General features: G+C 46.4%; 1 protein-coding gene and 1 long non-coding RNA gene across 7 annotated transcripts in view; one reads left to right on the plus strand and one right to left on the minus strand.

The window, feature by feature from the left end:
* znf536 (zinc finger protein 536) overlaps positions 1-27,500 on the plus strand; it is a 271,438-nt gene that overhangs the window by 20,397 nt on the left and 223,541 nt on the right. For all 6 annotated transcript variants that reach the window (XM_070554604.1, XM_070554602.1, XM_070554605.1 and 3 more), the window contains exon 2: positions 6,145-6,226. The gene's annotated coding sequence lies outside the window, so the exon portion shown is untranslated. The remainder of the gene's footprint in view (positions 1-6,144; positions 6,227-27,500) is intronic.
* LOC139071714 (uncharacterized) lies at positions 26,189-27,433 on the minus strand. Its single transcript, XR_011521539.1, has 2 exons — positions 26,663-27,433; positions 26,189-26,317 (listed from the first exon to the last, which is right to left on the minus strand). It is a non-coding gene; the product is annotated as an uncharacterized lncRNA (long non-coding RNA).

The raw sequence follows: 27,500 nt of genomic DNA on the forward strand, positions 1-27,500 counted from the left end.
ATTATTATTATTATTATTATTATTATTATTATTTACATTAGAAAAATTTTAAACTTTTGGAATCTTTGTCCATCATCAGAAACAGATTTGTTCTTTCCTAAAATGCCATCAGAAAAAATAATGAAATGATCAAATACATCAGGATCAATTCAATAAAAACAAAACAGAACATAATGATGGAGGATAATAAATAAATAAATAAATAAATAAATAAATTATTTTCACGGTTTTACATCATGAACACATTTTGTTTTGTCACTGAAGAAGGATGGAAGTTTGATAAGTGAGCCTGGTGAGCTTGAAGTGCACATGTATACTCAATACACATATATTGTGTGTGTTTGTGTTTGTGTGTGTGTGGGGGGGGGGGGGGGGGCACTCGGGGACACCAGTTGGGCTAACAGCTGAATCATGGCTCAGCCGCTGCCCCTCGTAGTCCTTGGCAGTTAGTGGTGTGAAAAAGCCTTCTCTTTGAGGGCATTATATAGATTAATGTGCTGTGCCTCGGGCAGAGACACACACACACACACACACCTCGCCAGTGAGGGATCCTGACTGTGTGTGTGTGTGTGTGTGTGTGTGTGTATACAGAAGAGAATCAGAGGAGTAAAGCAGCCCTGGATTGTTGAGGTTTAAGTGTGTGTGTAGAAGTGTGTATGCTTCAGATTGTGTGTGTGTGTGTGTGTGTGTGTGTGTGTGTGTGTGTGTGTGTGTGTGTGTGTGTGTGTGTGTGTGTGTGTGTGTGTGTGAGCGGCGGCGGTTTGGGGAGGGTGTTGGGATACAAGCGGCGGGTTTTCTGAGAGAGGCTTCGGTGGGATCCGCGTTCACACGCTGGCCTTCTGAATGATTTTCATTTAAGGTAGAAAAGTAGTTCAGTCATGCAGGAAGGTCTGCTGGGAATCTCACATTTGGGCTACATTCCTGATTAATGAGAGCATGGAAAGGATTCTCACATTCAGACAAGGTTCCCCATCTTCCCACCTGTAGTTGGGCTGTGTGAATAATCTCATCCGTATTCTGATTCTGGCTCCAAACGATCACTAAATCGTTGTTATGCACCAAAATCATAAATGAAGAGTTGTGACTTTGCTTTGGAAGCAGACTGCTCTTTTATGCTGCCTCGTGAGGCACTTCCACCCTCTCAAAGCTACACTCAGGTGTGTTCTGCTGTGATGCAAGTCAGTACAAATAAAGATGGCAGAATGAAGGCAAAACACACTGGTGCCATATGATGGCCCAACATGTTTCATTAGACCCCTGTGTGCTCTGTGGAGTTGTGTGTGGCTGTAAGCATCAACATCCCTGAAACATTTTGAGCATTCCTGTTTGGACCTCCAGGCTTCCGTAGCAGCTCAGCTCTGCTCTTACTGTGATTTTTATGTGACAAATTATTTGATTATTTGTGTTAAAAATCAGATTAAGAAAAAAACATTTTGAATTTCATCCTGAACAGGATTTCTTTTTGGCATATTAATGGTGGCTTGTGTTGGTTTTATGATGAAAAAATATTCTTTATTTATATATTAGTACATTTGAGTCCCCATCCTACACAACCAAGTACTGACATATCCTGTTGGTGACAAGACCAAACTGGGATCCTTTATCCGATCAGAAAACCACAGCTTCAAGCTAAACCTATGGATGATGAACGTGAAAGCAGCTGAAGCTAATCATCTAAAATAAGAAGAGTCACCACTGATCAAAATGATCATAAAGCCACAGTGCTCAGAGTATCGCTTAATGCTCTTATTTTGACGAGCTTCCCTGTGTTTCTAGCAGAAGAAGAGTCGTGTCAACATGGAAACAGTGGTGATGAGGACTGGGTCCAGATCCCTGCTAGACGGCGGTCCTTGTGTCTTCGTGGGAAAGGGAGGATGAGCGAGTTGTATTTCACTTCCAGGGTTCTCTGAGGACATTTTTCTTACCCAGACCTGGTCCAGACCCACGAGGGCCGACACCCCAGCTAGGTACTTCTGTGTGTAGGGTGTTTATGGGAGCAGGCAGCGGTCCAGTCTAGTGCATGTAGCCTAGTGTGGTCAGGCTGTAGCTGAGCTGATAAATAACAAGTCAGTGACTCGATGCACAGGGAACGTTTAAAATTGGCATAATGACCTGAACTGAACTGGAGTGTTTACGCTGTGACGTGCCTTAAGACGACTCTTGTTGTGATTTCTATAATAAACTGAACTGAACTGTCAGAAAGCACAAAGCTGCTCGTGCTAACGCCGCAGACCGTAACCAGGACACGTGGAAGCACGACGTCTCCCTCTCTTTCGCTTTTCTCTTGTTGGGATTTCTTCTGTTTTCAGGGTTCCGTCTTTTATACTTTTACCCATTTTGGTGAAAACGTGACAAACACGGGGGTGACTTTACACGAGTTAGTTTGAGACGAGTCATTTGTGTGGGACATTTTAAATCAGAAGGATACTTTCACCGGTGTGGTTCACACATCCGACCGGGTGAGCCTTCCGCGGCCAGCGGTGGTCTAAACAACCTACTTCTGTCTGACAACGGCATCAGGAGACGGAGGTGCACATGTGCAGAAAGCTATTTGGAAAGGCCTCCTCGTAGCTGTCAGCTCCTATTATGCGCTGAGGTGTCATGTTTGTTAGGAAGCTGAGTGCAGATGGCAGAGTGGAAGAAATGGATCACTAATTTTAACAATGATTAATGAACAGAGATGGAAAATGAATTACATCGGACTATTGGAGGCAAGGAATATTTTCTCTGAAAATGTTAACTTCGGCTGCCAGGCAGCCGGCCGTGTGGTGGGAGTATATTGGGAGGGGGGAGGGAATGGGTGTGTGTGTGTGTGTGTGTGTGTGTGTGCACTAAGGTGGAATTTTTCCCTCGCATCTCTTGTAGAATCAACACTCCACTGCTCTTGCCCATTACTTCAACGCTTGCCTGCTTAAACACTGCCTGCTTCATACACATTGTCCCCCCCCCCCCCCTGCGTGTGTACTGCTCTACCAGTTAGGGTACACACTCTTTATGAAGGTAAACACAGGAAAGGTTAGACTGTCTTAAAATGTTGTGGTCCTCATTACTCTGCAGTAAGCTTCACATCCCCTCTGAGTCGCGGTAGAGTCAGTCAGGCTCTGCTCCTGCTGCACGTTCTACCAGAGCTCCTGCTTTCAGCACTTTTGTCATTTTGATCAGGAAGGAACAAAAGTTTGGGAGAAGTGAGTCGATCTTTTCTTTCCTGGACCCCCCTGCGCCGTTTCGAAGCAGCTTATGGATGTAAAGTGACATTTCATCAGCGTGTTCCTGTAAGTTAAATATGACAGAGGAAATTGGTGCGTCTGCCTCACACACACACACACACACACACACACACACACACACACACACACACACACACACACACACACACACACACACACACACACACACACACACCTGACACACCTCGTTGCCTCTGATCTGAGCACATTTCTTTTCTCATTTCTCTCTTCTCAAATGTGAGCCCCCCCCCCCAACCTTCCCGGCCCCGCCCCGCCCCAGCCACCCCGCCTGTGGTTGTGTTCCTGTTGATGTTTGTCTGGTGGGCGACTGGTGGTTTAATAGGTAGATGCAAACTATTTTGAATTTAATTAACCTTCTGATGGGAAATACATAAAAGGAGAGACGGGAGCAGCTCCTAGCAGCGTTGTGTGTTTGTGTACTTGTGTGTTTGTGTACTTGTGTGTTTGTGCGTGTGTGTGTTTGTGTGTGTGTGTGTGCAAACAGGAGATGGAGAGAAGAGGAGTAAGAGTGAGACGGAGGGAGAGATCTTAGGTTACAACAGCATATGCTAGGCACTCAGAAAACATACACAACGCCTTTGGTGAACAAGGTAGTCAGTATGCCCCTGGGAGCCAATTTAGATTGTGACTTAAGGCAAGATTGCAGCTTTGTGTGTGTGTGTGTGTGTGTGTGTGTTCCCTGCATGTGAGTGAGTTTTACTCTTGATGCTCCACTGAAACACTAGTGGTTGATAAATCTGGGTGGCCCTCCTGCAGACCCTCCACATCTGTGCTTCCCCCCCCACACCCGCCCCCGCCCCCCCGCCCCGCTCTTACAGAACCGAGCCGGCCTCTTAATGCCCGACTGCCTCGCCTCATTCACAAAAGCTGTAAGAATTAGTGGAGCTCTCCAGGACTTTCTTTAGGAGTCCAAATGTTCAGCATCTCCATATTAATAGATCACAACGAGCCAGGCCCGGAGACGGCAGGACCGGTCCCGCTGCGACTGGCAGAACCCGTGCAGCATGGAGCGTTTAGTTCTAAAATTGAAGGTAAATATACAAAAGCAAGAGCTCGCAGATTACCATCTAAGCAAACTTCAGCAGATTTAAGCAAACCTCTGAAATGTCACAAAAGATGAAAAGTAAATAAGGAGTAATTTAGTCAGCTGCGTGGAAGTGGATAAATTAACTTCTTCAGCAGAGAACAAAGCACAGCCTCCTCACTTTCACCTAACCGGAACATAAATACCTCGGAAACAATCCCCCCAGAATCGCACTAAACAGGTTTCAAACAGCAAGATGCAAGCAGAGGAGGCGCGGATCGTTCCTTTCTTATAGATTTCTGTCAGCTTGATGATTATTTCTGTGGGTTTCCTGTCTGAACCAGTTTAGTCCAGTTTGTGTCTTTTTTTTTTTTTTTACTGAAGAAGAAGACAATTCTCTCTTTGTGTTTTAAAGGGGAATCCTCCCGGTAATGGAGATGTTTTTCTAATATTAATGTAAAATCACCGTTCCAGTTTTCCCTGGCTGCCACAAATCATCAGAGTTTGTCTCTTTTCTACTTCACAAGGGTTGGATGGGTGTTGAGGTGAGCGCTAACTTGTGGTTTTTACTACAACGCTGCTCTCGGTGGGCTCCTGGCATCAGTTAAACGGCTGCAGATGGTCCTGAGCGTGGCGGCACACCTTGAGCGCCATTACCCAAAGAAGCGAGCGCGTGATTTCACTGCTCACCGTCTCATTCCGGCCTCCCGTGGCCGCCTGAAGGCAGCGCCAGCCAAAAAACACTGACTTCCACCTTAAGTCAACCTTTAGCCTGTAACCCACTCCTTCTGTGATGTCATCAGGAAAACTGTTAAAGAGCAAGTCACCCCCTACCAGAGTCTAACTCCACTTTCACTTAGTTTGAAAAATGCAACAAATGCTGTTGCCTGGCAGACCGAGAGGGCGGAGCCGCTAACAAATACACACACACACAGGCTCACGACAGCATTGTGACATCATAATGTACCAGTTTACATCATAGCATACCTCTTAGCCAATAGCGGTGGCAGATTTAAATTAAAATACAGTGCAGAGTTTTTACCTGACGACGGCACAACACTGCCAGTTTTAGGCAGAATATTTAAATTTTAACTAAGATGCACTGAAGTGCCAAATCATTGACGACACGTGTCTGCAGCACCATTAGACACTCGTTTATTTAGTTTATCAGCAAAAAAACGTTTATTTGGGGGTGACTTGCTCTTTAACTAGACACGTGTGCTGTTGTATGAGTGTGTCCTTATTCAGAAAAGTCAGTAAAAGTGAAACTAACTCAGAGATCTGATCTCTGGCAGCCTGATCCAGCTCCTGGTGGAACGGGTTGTTAGTGGCGGGGCAGATGTGAAGGACCACAGTAGAGACCAGAGTCCAGTCGGACTGATCCGATATGATCCGTACAAAATATCCATCCTAAAGCTCGATCCCTGGTTCTGTCGCCCTGAATCCCACCTGCACAGGTAACTCTTGTACTGGTGATTCATTTTGTCCCAGATGCTGCCCTTCTTTGATCCGTCCCTCCAGATGAGAGCGACAGATGCGAACAATCAGATGTCTGTGAATCAGAGGAGGAACGTTCGTTGACATTTGACCTTTTTTAGATGTTTTCCAAACTCCGTCCATTAGAAGAAGGACGTTTGGATTCTGCTGCACGAACGACGAGGCTGTTTACGTTTGCACGGTTTACTCCATGAGGTGTGAATGATCCATCTTCACAGTGATTTCTGTGGGTGGCGGGATAGGGGGGGGGGGGGGGGGGGTGGATCAACAGTCACTTTTTAATGGGTATTTCTTTTCTGTCGCCATTGTTGCAAACTCGTCAAGCGTCAGATGCAGGTGACGATGAATTTCCTGGTGTGTGTGCTTTGTTTACAGGCTCTTGTCGTCCCACCTTCTGTGAAGCTGTCGGCGCTCTTCCTGACATCCGGCATCCGTAGGAGAGGAGGCAGGCACACAGGTACCATCGCTCCCGTTGATCAAGGGAAAGGGGAGGATATTAAAGATGTCTGTCACATTTACAGACTCGTGCACTTATGCTTTGTTTTCATTTAAAATGTTGTCTGTGAAAGTGAATTAACAATGCACTTCTCACAATCCTGAGATACTCACACCGTTGGTGGGCCCGGGCCCACTCCTGATAACTCCTCTCACCCACTGGATGGAAAACGCCCCAGCTCCTTTGGGGGAATCAAAGTATTTTATTAACTCTAATAACAATATAATTATAGAAATACTCTCATGTTCAGGTCAGGCAAAAGCCATTTGGCACAAAGAGTGTGCTAAAAAGTGTCAAGGTGTCAGTAGCGTTAGCATCTGTGGTTGTGATGTCACAAAAGCTACCAGTCTGGTAATTCACTACATGAGACTGTTCTCCAGTCCGAGTTCTGGGCAAGAAAACGTAAAACAACAAAGTTTAGATGTCAACAAACAACGACATCTGATGGAAACCAACAGCAGGAGGGCATGCACACATTAAGAAAGTCATCTTTTAATTCATAAATGCATGAAAAGTGATCATGTTTTATTTGGTAATGCGTTGAAAGATGTTGTGAATTAGTGATGATAACTTTTATAATAATTTGTTCTTTGGCCGCACGTTCACACCAAAACATGTGTTATGTCAGCTGCTTTTACATTAAAATAAACAAACAAAAACAAATGAAAGTCAAGCAGCTGCTTCTGAGATGTCGTTGTCCTTCTCAGAAGAGGAGCGGCCACACAAATCTAAAACCAGACTGAGTTTAGGTGAAGCTACAACAGACGGACCCAAATACAACGTGTCATGTAGCGGAGAGAACGGGGATCCCGACGGCTGGAAACCTCCTTCTGTTGTTGCAGCTACGACCTCCACACACTAGAGGGCGCTTTGCTGTTCGTGTTCCATTTTCCACCTTTATGGTGAACACACACTCACACACACACGCGCAACCACATGCACGCACACACACACGCACGCAACCACACACAACCACATGCACGCACACTCACACACACACACACGCAACCACATGCACGCACACACACACGCACGCAACCACACACAACCACATGCACGCACACTCACACACACACACACGCGCATGCACACGCACGCACACACACACACGCGCAACCACATGCACGCACACACACACACGCACGCAACCACACACAACCACATGCACGCACACTCACACACACACACACACAACCACATGCACGCACACACACACGCACGCAACCACACACAACCACATGCACGCACACTCACACACACACACACGCAACCACATGCACGCACACACACACGCACGCAACCACACACAACCACATGCACGCACACTCACACACACGCGCATGCACACGCACGCACACACACACACGCGCGCATGCACACGCACGCACACACACACACAAAACCACATGCACGCACTCACACACACACGCATGCACACACACACACACGCATGCACACACACACACACACGCACGCACACACACACACGCATGCACACACACACACACACGCACACACACACACGCGCATGCACACACACGCGCATGCACACACACGCGCATGCACACACACACACGCACACACACACACACGCACACACACACGCGCATGCACACACACGCGCATGCACACACACACACGCATGCACACACACACACGCACACGCACACACACACACGCGCACATGCACACACACACGCACGCACACACACACACACATGCATGCACGCACACACACACGCACACACACACACACACACACATACACACACACGCACACACACACACACACACACATACACACGCACACGCACACACACACACACACACATTCAGATGGAAACACTTGGAGCAGTTAGAAACATTTCCAAACACACACACATGAAAACACATCTACACAGAAACATCCTCGTAAGGGTTTGAGTTTCATCGAGCCCTGTCCTCTCATCTAGAAGCTCCCAGCTGCTCCAGCGCCAGTTCCATCTCACGTTTCCTCTCAGCTCACGTGTTTTCACGAGGAATGGTTACCTGGAGGTGAAGCTAGCCCTTTTGGGGTTCGGTGCAACCACAAACCCACAAAACTTCCTGGAAAGTTGTAGGACTTGTGTGGATTTTGCTCTTCAGGAATGTTCTCCCTGAATCCAACAGATTCCACGCGTGTTTTTCAGCCAGCTGTAAATGCCCATTCCACAGTTCCTCATCGGACTCGTCATGGAATATGTGTCATGCATAAAGTAACATAGATAAATTGTACATTTGTAAAAGTGATCCCACCCTGCTGGACGAACAGCCGTTCCAGATCTGACCACAAAAATCATTTAGGAAGGTGAAAAATAACCGTACAGGTTGCAGACCTGACTTCAACGCAATCCTGAGATGTGAGCCGTGTCCTGATGCAGCAGCGTGAGCTGCAGGAGGGCCTGCTGCTGGCCGGAGCTCCATTCATCACATATGAAGATGAGTGAGTCACGGTGATTCGGCTCGTGTCACATCGGAGGTATGTGCCACAGATTTTGCTCACGTTGGAAGCAGAGCTAACACATGCTACCCTCGACGTACTCTCACACCATTTCTCACACAACGCACTCACACACTAACCTGCAGATGCTCGCGCGCTTGGACGACTTCTATACAGCAGGAGTGCGTAAACAAACACACCGATAGAAACGAGGTATAGCGTTTTCAAAGCTCGTGTTTGCATGATGCTGCAGCTCAGTACCAAAGCTGGATTTTGTGTTTTTAATAATAAAATAAACATAAAAACTGTTTGTTTATGTATTGTTGTCTAAAAACTAAAGGCAGAAATAGTTCTGAACACACGTTTGTATTTTTACCATAAAACCTTTAAGCGCCTTCGTCCTGACGCCCTCTTGACCTCATTCACCTTGCTGGGAATCTCAGAGCAAAACCACTAAGGTGTTTCCTTCTCTTCCGTAACATGACAGGTCCTAAAATGATCTTTGTTTGTAGAAACTAAAAGCATCTTTATAATCCGGGCTGCATTTCCACGTCTCTCAGGACGACCTTGGACAACAGGGACGGAGGTTTGGTGATAAAGTCCCAGGATGTGGAGCACCTCCCTGCTGGACGTGCTCCACTCCTAACTAAAACCCGCCTGTTTGTTGTTTAGGAAACAAACATGTCAAGCTTTAGGTTTCTGGTGTTTTACGTCTCCTTCGTGTGCGTGTGCGGTGGCCGCGGCTTGTCCCCGGTGCCGTCGGGTTTGGGGTGGTGTGTCGGTCTCTGCCCCGCTGGTATAAATAAGGCATGATTGGCATCGCAGCAGAAAAAACCCTCCCTCTCTCACTCCGTCTCTCTCTCTCTCTGACAGCCTTCATTTGCTGGAGGAGTGGCAGACTTGGTGGGAGTTAATGATTATAATTATTTAGCTTTTTTTTACATTGCGGGATAATTATTTAAGAGGTTTGTGTAGTCGTTGTTGTAATCAGTAAAGAGAGATTACAGAAAATCCGCATGCCAACAGATGGCACTTGGCTGTTGTTATTGCTTCATATTAAACCAGAACGGCACGCTCGGCAGCAGCCAGGCTAGAGCGAGAGGACAATCAGAAAGGGCCAAATTATAAAACAATTTGTTCTTCATCACAAATCCATTTATCATTTCACTCCACTGTAGAAGAAAGAGGAGGAAGTGACAGTAGTACGCATGGCCCATGTTGGCCGTTCTGGAGAGGCTCAACACAACAGTGATGGAGCGGGGAGGCCCCACCCGAGAGTAGAAGGTCAGCGCGCTTTAGCTTCACGGAGCTTCTCTCAGGATCCCACTCTGACCCTTCCGGGTCCAGTTTTTAGTTCCGGTCAGGATTCTGACGTTACTATCCAGGGTCAGCTAGCAGGAGGAACGCGGAGGCCGCTGGCGTACATTCCAGACTAATTGTGTAATTGGAAAAGCTCCGCAAATGAGCAAGTGCCTGTACCCCCCCATACACACACACACACACACACACACATATCTACACCCCCCCCCCACCCCCCCCCACATGCCCTTCAAAGCAAATCACAAAAGAGCATTTTGGGAATAATGATCATTTCAAAAAGTGTCCATTATTAATCTCACACACTGGTGTTCCTGGCAGCAGGAGCAGAGCTGGTTAGCAAGCCCAGTCCCCACCCAGACACACACACACACACACACACACACACACACACACACACACACACACACACACACACACACGCAAAGAAAACAAATAGAGAAATGACAGAAGGAGCCGTGGACTCCCGGTCCTCCTGAACCAGAACAGCCACCACGAGTCCCAGACTTGGGTTGGTGTTGCTTCTACAGCGACGAAGATTTATCTTTCAGGTCTAAACTGAGACTGCACTGATGACATCATGGTGAGGTGTTTACCAGGACAACAGGAGATGTTTAAACCAGCTGTAAACTCCACCTCTTTACCAGTTCACTGAATGAAGTTGTGAACTTTATTTTTTAGATTTTTGTTGTTGTCATAAAATAGGAGTTTTGGTGACCAGTAAGGAATGATGCGCCCGTGTGCTGCGTTGGCACTCGTATTTTACTGTCACTGCTGGAGCTCGTGGTCAAATTGAATTTTCTGATTTACGGTCCTTGCCGTGTTCCGTTCATCTCCATGGCTACCGAGGGACCTGACGGCTACCGAGGGACCTGACGGCTACTGAGGGACCTGACGGCTACTGAGGGACCTGACGGCTACCGAGAGACCTGACGGCTACTGAGAGACCTGACGGCTACTGAGGGACCTGACGGCTACTGAGGGACCTGACGGCTACTTAGAGACCTGACGGCTACTGAGGGACCTGACGGCTACTGAGGGACCTGACGGCTACCGAGAGACCTGACGGCTACTGAGGGACCTGACGGCTACTGAGGGACCTGACGGCTACTGAGGGACCTGACGGCTACCGAGAGACCTGACGGCTACTGAGGGACCTGACGGCTACCGAGGGACCTGACGGCTACCGAGGGACCTGACGGCTACTGAGGGACCTGACGGCTACCGAGAGACCTGACGGCTACTGAGGGACCTGACGGCTACTGAGGGACCTGACGGCTACTGAGGGACCTGACGGCTACTTAGAGACCTGACGGCTACTGAGGGACCTGACGGCTACTGAGGGACCTGACGGCTACCGAGAGACCTGACGGCTACTGAGGGACCTGACGGCTACTGAGGGACCTGACGGCTACTGAGGGACCTGACGGCTACTTAGAGACCTGACGGCTACCGAGAGACCTGACGGCTACTGAGGGACCTGACGGCTACTGAGGGACCTGACGGCTACTGAGGGACCTGACGGCTACCGAGAGACCTGACGGCTACTGAGGGACCTGACGGCTACCGAGGGACCTGACGGCTACCGAGGGACCTGACGGCTACCGAGGGACCTGACGGCTACTGAGGGACCTGACGGCTACTGAGGGACCTGACGGCTACTGAGAGACCTGACGGCAACTGAGGGACCTTACGGCTACTTAGAGACCTGACGGCTACCGAGAGACCTGAAGGCTACTGAGGGACCTGACGGCTACCGAGGGACCTGACGGCTACCGAGGGACCTGACGGCTACTGAGAGACCTGACGGCTACTGAGGGACCTGACGGCTACCGAGGGACCTGACGGCTACTTAGAGACCTGACGGCTACTGAGGGACCTGACGGCTACTGAGAGACCTGACGGCTACTGAGGGACCTGACGGCTACCGAGGGACCTGACGGCTACTTAGAGACCTGACGGCTACCGAGAGACCTGACGGCTACCGAGAGACCTGACGGCTACTGAGGGACCTGACGGCTACCGAGGGACCTGACGGCTACCGAGGGACCTGACGGCTACTGAGGGACCTGACGGCTACTGAGGGACCTGACGGCTACTGAGGGACCTGACGGCTACTGAGGGACCTGACGGCTACTGAGGGACCTGACGGGGGGGGAGATGATTTCTGTGGTCCACAGCCATGTCTGACACGACTGTGGGGTGCTGTTCAAACAAACCCGTTAATTAATACTATTGATTGGCAAATAAATAAATAAATAACTAAAGGCGAGTGTGATTTGCATACAGCCCCAGTGATCAATGCATTAACCGATTTTTTTCTCCCCCTCTGAAATCTGATTTCCTGAATTTTCAAAGTGAGAGAGAGCAAGTTGAGACTAATGTGGATCGATTGGGCCTCTCTCAGACGAGAATATAAAGCATTTTATTAGTTGGTGAAGGGTGAAACACACCGGCACCACAGAAACGGTTTCAAGTTGGACCCGGTTCCTTCTGAAACAGGGACCTGGCACTCGCCGCGGGTGTGCGAACAGAGCTCAGGTCTGGCCATATGGGGCCGTTTCTGCCCGGCCAGAGGAGAGCTCTTTTGTCAAAGGCAACGACGTAAAAGCCAAACAATAAAACAATGACACAAACAGGGCCGTGAAAATCAGAAACACAAGAGGCGTTAAAAAAGCAATATGTTGTTGTTTTACCCCTCCTCTCTCGCTCGCTCTGTCAAGAGCAGCTTATTATAGCATATTGATTTATAAAGCTTTAAATGTGATCCTCCATGTCCACGTCAAGGGCAGAGAATGAAAGAGACAGAACGAGGAGCGGGGAGGAAGGGGGAGAAAAACAAGGGAGGTGTTTTGAAATGGATAGAGTTAGACGAGCGAGTCCGAGACGTGGGGAAGAGGCAGCACGGCGCTTTCAGAAATGCTCTAGAACACAAAAGGGTAATTGTTTTAGCCCAGATGTTGCTTTCGCACAACAAGCAGGATACAATGTTCCTACTGAGCTGATGAGCCCAATCAGTGAAATGATTAAAAATTGATTTTGTCCCTGTAATTACAGTATGTAAACTACTTAGCCGGGATTGCAAAGGAAGTGATTTTCTAATTACGTATATACTCTGGTGTCTAATGATTGGTTTTTTGAAGTAATGAAGAGAGGGTCCTAACGACTCCACTGTGTTCTGTTGTTGAAGGCAAGAGAAGAGGTGTGTATGAGTGTGTGTGTGTGGCGGATGGGTGGTTTGGGGTGTGGGGGGTGATGGCAGAGCATTGTTAGGGCAAAGCAGCAGCCTTGGATACAAAAGAGGGATGCAAATTGAATTTTTGCCAGCCACTGCTTGCACGACAACACGGGGCCCTGTGTTCGTTTGCATCAGAGCTGGAAGCTGAATGGAGGCTGTGACTTCTCGTGGGGGTCACCAGGCCCTGACCAGGCATGGCAATCTGGACCCTGCAATTAAAACCTCATGGGGGTTTGGGGATTTAGGACGACACACAAAGCAATGGAGAATTATCAGTCGTGACAGAAATCAGGGAGGCTGTTTTGAACAGCCTGTGTATCAAATCTACAACCTGTGATGACTCGCACTGGGTCCTGGTGATGTTTCAGCTCAGCTCTCCCCGTGGCGAGTTAGACACGAAGAACCGCTCCGGGGCAAATTAAGTTCATGTGTCCACTTGTCCTTAAGGACCTGGATTTCTAAACCTACCACAGATCACACGTTTAGCTGACACCACAGCAGCGTTCACACTGGTGCCCACAGGAGAAGACAACCCAGCCAAATGGCTGCTGTCTGGTAGAGATAGGTGGATAGTTCTGGTGGTAACGTTCACACGAAGCCGGATGACTGAGGAGCTTCGTGTCTTCAAACCTCAGATAATCTGAAATGGATTTTTTTATGGAGTTTATTGAGAGGAATCAACCCATGGCATCCATGTGGGCTGGGTCCAGATGAATATCCCAGAGAGTCCAGATCCTAACCAGAATCAGGACTTAGAGAGTGACCGCTTAGAGCTTTCAGTCCACACACCTGGTAGGTTCACTGACGGCCAACACTCGATGAATCTGGAGAGCATCTCTTCTGTGGCCTCTCTCTGTTCCTCCTCACTTCCCCTCTCATGAGTCAGGCCGGTCAGCGTCGCCGTGGAGAATCAGTCCATCACACAACACACACACACACACACACACACACACACACTGGGCTGTGCTCTTTTCTTCTCTACTCATCTAACAGAGCTGAAGTATGTTCTTATGCTTATCTAATGTTCAATATTTAATACTGAATTAGGACTTTATTCACTGGTTCTTTAAAGATGTTTGTCCGTAGAAATAGAAGGACGAGAGCTCAGCCTCTGCTTGTTGGGAGGGAAAGATCTGTGGGTTTTAGTTCCTTGGGTACATGAATAAGTGACAGAAAGCTAGATTAAGAAAGCCGAGATGCGACCCGAAAGAAAAACGACAAAGCTTTGAAATGCTGCCGGAATCACCAACTGCACTGCTCTGACACAGCTGATTGTGAGAGAAGCTGATAGCGTAGCCAACTTGGGCCTTTAATAATTCATTTGGATAGACTATGATCTATCATTTTGTACCTTTTGACATGCAATATTGAAATTTAATATTGCATCAATACAAATGATGTATTGCTAGTCGTTTGGAGGAAGGATGTGGATTCTACAAAGATCTCTGCTCCGTGCTCTCCCAGAGTCTCTCTTTCCTGTTCCACAGCTTCATTGTACTAAAGAAGAAAGGCATAAGAGAAACATCTGTCTCCCCCCCACCTCCCCTCTACGCACAGCTTTGATATGTGTGTTTAAAAAATGACAACTTAAAGCGCTCCGGGAGAAAGTCTCCTGCTCAAGTCAAGAGAGGTTTGGAAGACAGAAACGGGGGGTGGAAGTGTGCAGCGGAGGGAACATGACAGCGATGGCTCAGGGAGACGCCACGCGCTGCTGAAATCTTTGACGTGACTCTTAAGTGCGGAGGAATCCCACGAGCAGCGTTTGGTCTATGAAAGTAGCGCTGGGAACCAGAGCGCTGCTGCAGACTCCAGACTGGTTCCTGTCTGCCCTGACAGCGGCGCTGGCTGGTGTCAGTCTGGGCCTGATTACACCAGTCATGTAGAGGCGATTAGCTCAGACATGCTTCTTCAGCCTAAAGTGCTGCATTCAGCCACTGATCACTGATCTTTATATCGGAGTGATGTGATGGGGCCCTGAAATGTTGAATTCTTTGTTTAGTAGGTTTAATATCATCGTGTCAGTTGTTGTGGTTCAACAGCAACCGGCTCTAGAAAGGGAGCCAACAGGTGATGAGATGGCGTTTATTATGGAGACTCGTATAAGCTGAGGGAGGCCGTGGCTCAGCCGTGGTGGTGAAATCTGCAATCAAGAAGTTGGTGGTTCAATTCTGGCTACCCCACCACATGCTGAAATGCCCTTGGGCACAATGAACCCCTTTAGGGACAGACTGATGTTCTGCTAAAGGTCCAGGGATTGGACCACGGAAGACACAGCCATGAATAAAGAATGGTACCTAAATATCCTCCCAGAGGAACTCCTCCAGCCATCTGATAAAAGGTTGTGTCCAGGTCCATGAAACCCACCAGAAATGCCATCTAGAGTCGTAGTACCCCCCAAGGCACTGAGTGGGGCTCAAACCTGCAGCCTTCTGTTTATGGTGTGGACACTTAACTCCTCTGCAACCATCACCGATCCTCCAGAGGCAGGAGTCCTGGAGGTCCAACACAGGAAATACTCCTAACATAAAAGTAATGATCAATAAATGTAATTATACAAAAGTATAAAGCAGGAGGACCAAACCGCACCATCTAAAGCAGGATTGGGGGAAACCAGCATTTGTGTCTCTTCTGGACTTTTGGCAACAGCTGCATGTTGGGTCCCCGGAGCATCGAGCTCCTGAGGTTTCAGATAGCGTCACGATCATCTCTGGAAAGAATGAGTCCATCAGCAGGAAGCACTCTGACCATCCGGTGACCTGGTGCAGCACAGTGGTGAAGACTCTGCAGATGACTTAATTGCAGGACAAATTTAGCAACGCTCTCCCACTTTCCCTCTCCTTCCCTAGCGTGTGATTCCCCAGCTGAGCTGTTCTGCTTTCACAGAACCGTAATCACACAGGACGCTGAGTTAAAGCTGGACTTCAGTCCCTCCGCCTGAAGGGCCCAAACTGAACGAACGTTTAATGTTGAAACAGAAGAAGTCAAACATGCTAAAGACACTCGTCATTCATCCTCACCTCCTCCATCTCAGCTAAGCTGCAGCTGAGCCAATCAGAGGCAGTCATTAGGCAGACGGCCCGTCACCTCAGTGAACCGCTGGGACGGTGTCACCACTCGGCTGTTTGACTAGATATGTACTCAGGTTCGTAAATGTGAGGAAAACTGAAAAAAAAAATGTTTTTAATGATTATTTCTGACTATAATTGCTCACTCTGAGTTTTTTATGCAGGCTGAACATGAAAATAGTCTCCTACACATATCTCCTGCATTAGCATCTGATAGAACAGATGGTAGAGCTCCAGGATTGGGAAAGCCTGACAGCTCCACGTCACCCTGTCACTGAACATTCATGGACTCACCCGTCGTCGCTCACGACAGGGCAGGCTGTTGTTGCCATAGCATCAAGGAAACAACAGAGAACGTCTCAGCTAGTATACGCTAACCATTAGCATTAGCAACTCCACCACACGGCAGAACTCCTCCAGGCTTGTGTTAACAGAGTCAGGAGTCGTGTCGCTGGTATCCAATCAAAGAAGAGATGTCCACATACCAGATTTAAAATAGGACAATTTAATGACCTCCGCGACCCGTACGACCCAGCGGAGGCTAGCTTCTCCCAGAGGAGTCAGGTGTAAAGGAGAGCTGATATCGTTTATGGGTCCGTTAAAACAAGACCTTGTGTTCACCTGAATGGGTTTGTTATTAGTGTGGTGAGTGGATGAATCTTAGAAACCAGAACTAAAGGGTAAGAGGAGATGTGGCTGTTTCCATCAGACACCCATCAGTGCTTCTGATTGGTTCAGGCTACAGATGGTGATGCTGATGATGGCTGAGCGAGGATCCTCCTCACGGGGGTGGGGGGTGTCTTTGCAGTGAGAAACGTTTTATAAGTTCATCTGATATCCCAGCTCTGATGCACTTCCTGTGTGTGTGTGTGTGTGTGTGTGTGTGTGTGTGTGTGTGTGTGTGTGTGTGTGTGTGTGTGTGTGTGTGTTAAATACAATGTGTGTATCTCTGTCTTTGAGTGAATCAGTGGCACTAGGCTGTCATCTTTCACCAGCCGCTGTCCCCCAGTGACGCACCGGTGAGTGTGTGGCTGCCACTAACACCACGCTTCCTTCCATTTGCATTTTTACTCCAGACGTCTGTGAAGTGGAATAGAAAACACCAAACACCAGTTTGACGAAAGGTTCCTGCATGCATTAGAACAGCTGCTGCCGTATGATGAGTCTCCCCGGTGGGAAACAACACCTCGCCGGACATCATGTCAAGAGCAGCGAAAGCATTTGCATAGCTGCATTAAAAACCTTTAATCCTGAGTGGGATCCAAGAATGCTGACCTTTGGCTGTGCCCTGACACTGCTCAGAACATCATGGAGATCTGCTCTGCTCGTAGGTGTCTGGGTCTGTGGACGGTGGGGAAGAAAGGCACAGTGAGGGAGAGAATGAGGTGCAGTTGGGAGGCACCTCAGGTTGCTCTGGGTCATGGTGTGCCTCCCCGCTCTCAGCCTTATGTCAGGGCTGTATTATTTCACCTGCCAAGGTCCTGACCTGCGCCGTGCACAGCACCCCTCTCTCACACCTTCCAGGAAACAGCCAGTTCCAGCGTTACAAACGCTACCGGTCCACAAGGGCTGCACGTGTGTGACGCCGGTGTGTTGGGCTGAAGGTTTCAGCAATGTATTTTAAATGTACAAAACAAATGACTGCCAGGAAAAAGTGACTGATTGGGTCAGAAACTGGAAAAAATAATGTTGACGTTTAAATGAACAAACTGACTGATGAGGTGTTTCTATTCATGAGATTGTTTAAGAATCAAAGGCCCTGCGTTTATTTCATTTCATGTATGACTGCACATATCTGTACATGGCTTAATACTACTACTACTAGTAGTACTACTGCTACTGCTACTGCTGCTACTGCTACTGCTGCTACTACTGCTACTGCTACTACTGCTACTACTGCTACTGCTACTACTACTGCTACTGCTACTACTGCTACTGCTGCTACTGCTACTACCACTACTGCTACTTCTACTGCTACTACTACTACTACTACTACTACTATTACTACTACTACTACTACCACTACTACTACTACTACTACTACTATTACTACTACTACTACTAGTAGTACTATTACTACTGCTGCTACTGCTACTACTACTACTACTACTACTACTACTACTACTACTACTACTAGTACTACTGCTACTACTGCTACTGCTAATACTACTACTACTACTACTGCTACTTCTACTGCTGCTGCTACCACTACTACTACTACTACTACTACTACTACTACTACTACTATTACTACTACTACTACTACTACTACTACTACTACTACTACTACTACTAATAATAATAATAATAATAATAATAATAATAATATAATCCATCCATCCATTGTCAGCTACTTATCCAGAGTCGGGTCGCGGGGGCAGCAACCTAAGCTGAGAAGCTCAGATTTCCCTCTCCCCAGTTACTTGGGCCAGCTCTTCCGGGGGAATCCCAAGGTGTTCCCTGGCCCTCCGAGAGACTATGGGTGTTTCTCAATGCCAAGGAACTTTGCCTCGATGTCTTGGCCCCGCCCTGGTTGCCTAGGAGATACGCCATTGGGAGCCGCCAAGACGTGTTCCAATGTTCATGTTCTACCGAGGCGTGTGTTCTCCATTTGTTAGCCGTTTAGCTAGCTGAGCAACGATGCACGGGAGGTGTCTCGTAGCCTAGCCTTGGCGAAAAATTACCCAGAATACACCAGAGTATTTTCAAAAGGACGGCGGATCAGAAGCCGGCAGCTACTTTGGGACACTTTTCAAGTTTAAAAGTAAGACAACTAATTTAAAATGTTTTTAGATCCAAAGAAGTTATCTATGGTTGGTTAGTTGCTTAGTAGTTGCAGCTTCGGTGGCTAGCGGGTAGTAACTCACTTATATATTTAATTTAATAAACATATACACAGTTTAAAAAGTAGAAGGCTCGTTATACATTTTTATTGAACCTTATACGTATAAAATATAACGTTATCCCAGTGTCACGCTACGTTACGTGACCGTCGTGCAAGCCCCGGTCACGTGATGCAAGTGTGTTCCATTCAACCGTTTCCTTTGACCAAGGAAGGACCGTGTCCTCGTAAGACCAGGCACCTTGACATTGAGAAACAGCCTTAGTCCCTCCAGCATGTCCTGGCTCTTCCCTTGGGTCTCCTCCCGGTTGGACTTGCCCAGTAAACCTCACCAGGGAGGTATCCAGGAGGCATCCTGACCAGATGCCTGAGCCACCTCAGCTGGCTCCTCTCGACATGGAGGAGCAGCAGGTCTACTCCCAGCCCCTCCCGGATGACCGAATTTCTCACTCTATCTCTAAGGGAGAGGCCAGCCACCCTTCGGAGAAAACTCATTTTGGCCGCTTGTATCCATGATCTCTTTCAGTCACTACCCAAAGCTCGTGACCATAGGTGAGGGTAGGAACAAAGATCGACCGGTAAATCGAAAGCTTTGCCTTCTGGCCCAGCTCTCTCTTCACCCGACAGACCGGTACAGCACCACTAAAGAAGAGGAGATAATTTCCCTCCGTTATCCCTGAAACCGCGGTGAGACTGAGTGGTTTTGGCAGAAGGAGGCCGACTGTTTTCTTAAATTTGGACAGCACAGTGGGATGTTGGCGGGAAACACGAAAACAACAAAAGTGTAATAAAGTTGATTAAAACTGTAAGTAATAATAAATGTTTATTTATATATTAACTGTAAAAAAATGCACAAAAATAACTTCCTTGCTGGGAACTACGTCAGCTAGTTTTTTCCCCTAAACGTTTAAAAGTCAGTTCTTGTTCAGGTTCTGCTGCTTCTGCCTACAAGTTGGGCAGTTTGACTGAGAAACGAGGAAACCCAGCAAAGCCTTCCTGAAAATGGCACCGCGCTTGTTAAACTAATCCCAACAATACCACACCGTGGCAATTGCTTACACTTTTCAGATCTTTCCTAACCTGCCCTTGAGGTACTTATAGCTTTTGCCCGTATAGACTCTTCTCTTTTTTCCAAAGAGCCTCAGGGGTGCATTTGGCAGGTCACCACCTCAGCAGGTGGGGCGCTGTGGGCCAGGTGACCTTTGCGTGTCATTGTTTTGCTCCTCACACCTCACCCAGGGAGCCGGAGAAGGAGCTTAGTGCATTCCACCTGCCACCGACGTCACCTTCATAAAGCTACATATTGGCACAGGGAGGGGAGTTTGGAGTGTGCCAAGGAAAGCCGAGAAGGTCCCCAATGATTTGTAGAAACTATCTGTCTTCTTCCTAGCCTAGAAATGTGCCGAGGAAACAAAAATGGCGGCAACTCTTTGGAAACGACTTTGGCTTAAACCTTGGACTATTAAGGCTTGGACCTTTATTTAAGTCAAGAGCAGATAGAGGTGCTTAGGTCCTTTGTTTAGAAACATGATGTTTCTGTGTCTTCTTCAACAGCGTATGGCGATCTGCCCCATTGGCTGACATCATGAGTACACAACATTGTTTGCTGTCCAATAGCAAGTGGAGACAGTTTGATAGACAACTGTAGATCCCACCCCATGACTGAGCTCTGCCCAGGGGTCATGGTCAGATTGTAGATCCACATATATGCCAGGGTGTCTCCTTCCAGCGCGAGGGCAGAGATCTGGTGGTCCATACCTCAGCAGAACCAAACAAGCACCTCCAAATGGTCGACAACAACACCAAGAATGACTTTACATTTCAAAATGAGATTTGTGTTGCAGCTTCGTGAGACGAATCAAACGTATCTTGAGTGAGTAAGGGGATGGAGATGAAATGAAATACCCAAACGCTGCCTCCGCCGGGGCCTGATTGAGTTCAGGTGGCTGGGAAGTGTCTCACCCAGGGCTAGTTGTCAGTGAAGGATCTGCTGTCTTCTCATCTCGTTGTGCTGCAGGGCTAACTGGTGAGCACTGGGCGCGCTTCTTTGACGGATGTTCATGTGCCTCCTGTGTTGTGGGGGGACAGGCCGCTGACACTCTTCATCTTTCAAAAGCAAGGTCTGAGGAAGAAATGAAGATAGATGCCCAAAGATGGCGTGACAACCCGTCGGCCTTTCTATCCATATATTATAATTTCCACTTACATGACACCTTTGTGCACGGCCGTATCACCGTATGCACGGACGTGATCCGAGGCACACTGGGGAGGGTTTCCTCTCTGTTATTAGAGGCATGTGATTCAATTGCATTTGATCTCCAAATAAACAGAGAATCAGTCCATCTGCGTGGTGGAGATGGCAGACGTGATGGACGAGCGCATTAGCATCGAGGACAACATTAGATTTGCTCAAAATTATTGATCTTTTGTTTGCGAGCCAAGTCGGCGATAAATAACAGTGCATGTAAGATGTGACTCATTATCAGCGTGCCAAAAGCCTGACAGACCTCTGTCAAAGTGCCCCCCCCCCAGCTCCCCCCACCCCCTTTCATCTCCTCCACTACAAACCAATCTAAGCTGTTTTTAATCCCTCCCTCCTTCCTGTCACTGCTGGCTTTAACGCAAGGCCTCGCTGTCACCATCTGATTCCCTTAAAATTTTAATCCTGCGCTGATAACCCGGTATTATAACGTGTTACACACAGGCAACAGGGCACTCACACACACACACGCACGCACGCACGCACACACACACACACACAGAGCGTTTAGTGGCTCTTTTAGTGTTTTATTCCTTTTTACCTTCTTAGTGAAGAAAAAAATCCTTTTATCACACAATGGGTAATTTATATCCATTACCAGCGTTTTCAATCCTTTTCAGCACGGCTGTCACTGCCTTTGGCACACTTGTGATTAATGTGATCTAATAATAGTCTGCCATTATATTTCCTTTAGTAAAACATGTACCAACATCCTATTCAGCTGCACAAAATTCATTGCCCCTTAAAACATTTTTTCCTTTTTTGTTTGAAAGGCAAGATTGCTGTTTTTTTCAGCTTCTCGTTTCCTCCTTCTAGGTGATTGTTTGTTGGGGTTGGGGGTGAGGTTAGTGATGGCGCTTCCCTGTTTTCAGACACTTATGAAAATGATGAGATTCAAGGTGGTTTGCGCTGCAGATGGGTGTGTGTGTGTGTGTGTGTGTGTGTCGTGTGCGGTCCTCACAGTGATAGCGGAGCACACAGAAGCCTTTCTCAGGATGACGAGGCTGTGTTGTTTTCTACAAGTGTGGCACCAGTCTTAACGCTCTGGGCCTTTATTTTGAAATGCCAGTGCCTATAACTGTGGGTATTGTTTTGTTCCTTTAGCCATGACAGTAATATAAAAATAGTCACTTTCATCTCAGGAGAGTGTGTAACAGGTTTCAACCCATTTTACAAAAAGCACAGATTACATTGAAAAGGTGTTTGAACAAGAACAGCAGCTAAGAATCCCTATTGAACTACGACTGCCCAGCCCTCCTATGATGGTAAACTAGGGCTACTCTGGAGAAAAAGATGAAAAGAAATCTTTAAACGTTTAAAACTTATACACACAGGGTATCTGCAGGTTTAAGGGAGCCAAATTTAAGACTTTTTAAGACCTTTTTTAAGGCCACTTTGACCAAATTTAAGCTATTTTTTAAAATTAAATTTAAGCTATAATTTCCAGCTATTGCCTGGAACTGGTGCTAACCACGTCGTGAACGTGGGATTAACCATCCAGTTACCATTAAACTTGCACTTCCCCATGGCGCAAGCTCCCACTAGCTTAACCAGCTAATGTGCTCATCTGAAAAACAGCCCCCTTTCACAACAAACTGAATGTGTACGGTTCCGCTTACGCCAATATCATACACAAAAAATGCTGAACACTAACTAGAAATTCACGAAAATTTTTATAGAAATAAAAGAATCTTGTTTATTGGGTCTCTGGTAATTTAAGACCTTTGGAAACTGTATTTAAGGATTATTTGTCATTTTTAAGGATTTTCAAGGCCTTAAATTTGGAAAAGCAAATTTAAGACTTTTTAAGACCTTTTTTAAGGCCACTTTGACCAAATTTAAGCTATTTTTAAAATTAAATTTAAGCTATAATTTCCAGCTATTGCCTGGAACTGGTGCTAACCACGTCGTGAACATGGGATTAACCATCCAGTTACCATTAAACTTGCACTTCCCCATGGCGCAAGCTCCCACTAGCTTAACCAGCTAATGTGCTCATCTGAAAAACAGCCCCCTTTCACAACAAACTGAATGTGTACGGTTCCGCTTACGCCAACATCATACACAAAAAATGCTGAACACTAACTAGAAATTCACGAAAATTTTTATAGAAATAAAAGAATCTTGTTTATTGGGTCTCTGGTAATTTAAGACCTTTGGAAACTGTATTTAAGGATTATTTGTCATTTTTAAGGATTTTCAAGGCCTTAAATTTGGAAAAGCAAATTTAAAGAGCAAGTAACGTCTAAATTAACTTTTTTTTGCTGATGAACTGTATAAATGAGTGTCTAATAGTGTTTTAAATGTGTGTATTCATTATTTTAGCATTTTGGTGCATTTTCTTAAAAAATTAAAAATTCTGCCTAAATACCACAGTATAGCTCCACCTTCAGCTTAAAACATAGAATTTGACTCATTTTGAATAAATTTTAGCCAATGGCTAAAGAGTAAGATACTACGTAATCCAGTAGAGTACTACGTAGCAGCTCTGTGTCAACGTTATAAAAGCATCGGGAGTCTCGGCCACGCCTTGTGGCGAGTTGGGAGTTGGATTTGCATGAGAGTGTAGGAGGCTAGCGGTAGTTCAGCATTAGCATATAGCATTAGCATATCCTAGTCTTTAGCATAGCTTTTAGTGTTATACATACTTATTTAGTGTTAGCTTGGCTGTTGGATATTGTAGTTTAGTTACTGTTTGGCTGTTAGTGTAATTAGGAAAGTAGTTCGGGTTTAGTGCTCCATATCGTGTTAGCATGGTGAGATGGTGTAGTGTAGTATGGTTGCGGAGCTCTGTCGGGTTGCACTCCTTTCCGCTGGACTTAGAAATTAGGCGCCAGTGGTTGCGTGTCTGGAAAAGATTCAGCTCCCGCCTGGTGCTGTAGTTTGCAACCAGCATTTTACCCGCGATTCTGCACGTCTCCGTTCCAAGAGGGAGGCTGTGCCCACCGTGGCTCTTCCGCGATTTAGATACAGCCCACCGACTCTGCTCCCCCACCATGACGGGCTACAGTCTGAGGTGAGTAAGCTAAATAAAAGTTTTAACATCTTCTAAAGACAATTTCCTACCTAAATGCAAAGTTTGAGAGACGTGGTTCACTCCATTTAGCTAATATCAGTCTGCACTGCCTTCGGGCTATTTTGTCAAGTTCACAAAATGTGGAACGGGATGTAAGGTTAGAATCAGCGGCGAATCGGAACATATCTCGAAGCCCTGGCCGACAAAACGGTCCACATGACTGTCAGGCTCAGAGAAAATTCGGGTTGTTTTTGTGTCAGTCGGTAATTCAGCAACAGTGACTCTAAACTGACGCAGCACTAGTTGACAGACATCATTACAGCGTGAAATCCAGCTTGTGACCCGGTTCCGTGAGGAATTCTGTTCAGGAGGTCGCATTTCAGGGTCTCCACATCATATGTGACTGACTTTTACTTTATAATAACATCACACACTAGGAATGTTATAAAGCGCCTATATGGGACAGTTTCTTTTGTATTTTATCTGACTTTATAAACATCAATCTGCTTCTATTTTTTTTCAGGCTAAATCTACCCAAGACACTGGCTGTCAGACTGATTTAGTAATCTGCAAGAATGCACTTGTCCAGGCTGACGTGGTGTTACCCGTAGCAAAGGTGAATTATTTTTAATAATCTTCTATGTAAACATTTTATTACCTTCTAGTTTTAATTTGTTTTACAGATTGTTACACGTGATTTTATGCTCTTTTAAACGTTCATAAATGTGCTGCTTCTTTGTTTTTTATAGAGCTCACAGCCTCAGTGTCTTGTGACACAGGGACCATGACAGAAATTCATCTTCCAGAAGGTCCCAGAGCATCCACACCTCCTGAAAAGACCACGGTGTGAGGTGTCTGCTGTTGATTCCAGCTTCCACCTCAGTGACAGTGCAAGCTCAGTGAACTGTTCAAGGTAAAAAAAAATTAAAACATTTCTGAATTTTTAAGATATTAACAATTAAATAAGTATGTGATTACATCATGAAGGAGGCTACTGATTCTGGCCCTGTGACACTTGGTGGTCACCACCAGGTGGTGACGTGTGAGCTGATTCACCTGGTAAATAACTTTTAAATTAAATATTTTGTTTTTGCTATCAAAAGTAAATTAACTAATAACCTGCATTACTGCAGGACACTCAGCAAAATATGGACTCTACACCATGAGGCAGGCACACGTTAATAACTCTATAAGAGCACATAAGGTAAGCAACACCACATATTATTTTTATTACTGTACACTGTCCTGGATTTGTTTTCTTTCTGCATGATTTGTTTTCTTTCTGCATCTCATCATTAGCCTGGCTGATCACCTGATAACTCTGTCATCTGGATATGACAGCATGAGGATGTCCTCACACACCTGTAACCTATCAGCTCATCTGGCAGAATAGAGAGAGAAGAGACAACACCACATCTCCTGTTCCTGGAAAGCCTTCAGCCATCCTTCGATGACTGAGAACCTCCATCAGCTCTGTCTCCTGTCTGCCTACAATTATTATAATAAATATTGTGTTTGACAAGTTTTTTGTGCTGCCAAATATCTCATTTTGATTCCAGTTTTGATATTTTAATGGATATTTATAAATTACATTAATTGAATTATCACATTGTCGCATGTTTAACTAGCTCTATTGTGATGAACTAAACTAGCACCTCACTGTTAAAAGCTCGTTTTAATTTCAAGCATGTTTAAGTATTTATGGACATGAACAAAAACAGGAAATATATAAATTGAGATTTATTTAATTAATATAACAAATAAGGGGGAAAGAGTCATTGAAAGGCACATTCTTCTGGAAGTTCCTGATCCCGACGACATCAGCAGGAGACCAGCTGCAGACACCAGAGGATCACCTGCAACCAAGAGCAGCTAGTATCAGTAAATAAATAATGAAATCAGGGCAGTTTTAATGGGCTGAACACATTACAGAATAATTTTCTCATGGTATATTTTCATAACTTTATGCAGCAGACTAGCTTGAGCCCAGATCTCCTGGAGAGCTGCTATCCAGCACGTTTCAGTGGATTTTACTGCTTTAACAGGTTAGATAAGCTGTTAAGCAGCTCAGCTGTTTGTTGCTGATTAAAACCAGGTGTGTTGATGCAGATAAATCTCTAAAACATGCTGAATACTAGCTTTTTGGGGCCATGGAGACAAACCCTGCAGCTAATCCAATGCTATGGCTAACGGCTACTTACGTTCAGAGATGGGTCTGTTGGGTCGGTTCCAGTAATTTCAGGCAACTCACAAGCTCAAAACAATAAGGCTCATGTCCGCTTGTCTCCTCCAAATAGACTTGGTCCCTTTCTTCTCGAGTGTCTGGGTAAGGAGGGGGAGAAACGTCCTCCACTTCTAATGACTGCTCAGAGTGAAGGGAGCTAGCTTCGTCTAGTTAGCCGTCTCTTCGTCACTGCCACGGCTCCGCCCTCTCGGTCCTCCAGGCAACGCCTACTAATGTTGCAGTTTTCAAAATTGATACGTGGGTGGGGTAAGACTCTGAGGCACACTTGACATGCACTTTAAGACTTTTTAAGACTTTTTAAGGACCCGCGGACACCCTGCACACAACAGCATATTCTTAAAAGCTACGACTCGTTCCACAGCTTAAACTGGTCTCATTTCTTAGAAGTTTTAATTTAGTGGACCAACAGCTGCATTGAGCTGCCTTAACCCTCTCAGGCTCAAAGCAGGTTTTGATAAAAGGACAAACAACTAAGTCCTTCAGGGATGCTTCTGAGTTAACAAAGGCTCATGAAACACGTATGTGGAGTAACCAGGTAGGTTGTAACTGTTGCAGATCTGCAACGCCTGCCTCCAGAGGGTTAACAACCACCCAGAATATCCACACAGTTAACAGAACTAGTGGCGGATGACTGCGTTCATTTACTGAATTATTTAAATGGAGGAACACAAATCTGCCTTTTTTTAGAAAGAAAGAAATCATAGGGAGGTGTGTGTGTGTGTGTGTGTGTGTGTGTGTGTGTGTGTGTGTGTGTGTGTGTGTGTGTTTTTGACCCCAGAATATAACCAGTGAAC

This window comes from Nothobranchius furzeri, chromosome 9 (genome assembly GCF_043380555.1).
Source record: "Nothobranchius furzeri strain GRZ-AD chromosome 9, NfurGRZ-RIMD1, whole genome shotgun sequence".
NCBI classification, from domain to species: Eukaryota; Metazoa; Chordata; class Actinopteri; order Cyprinodontiformes; family Nothobranchiidae; genus Nothobranchius; species Nothobranchius furzeri.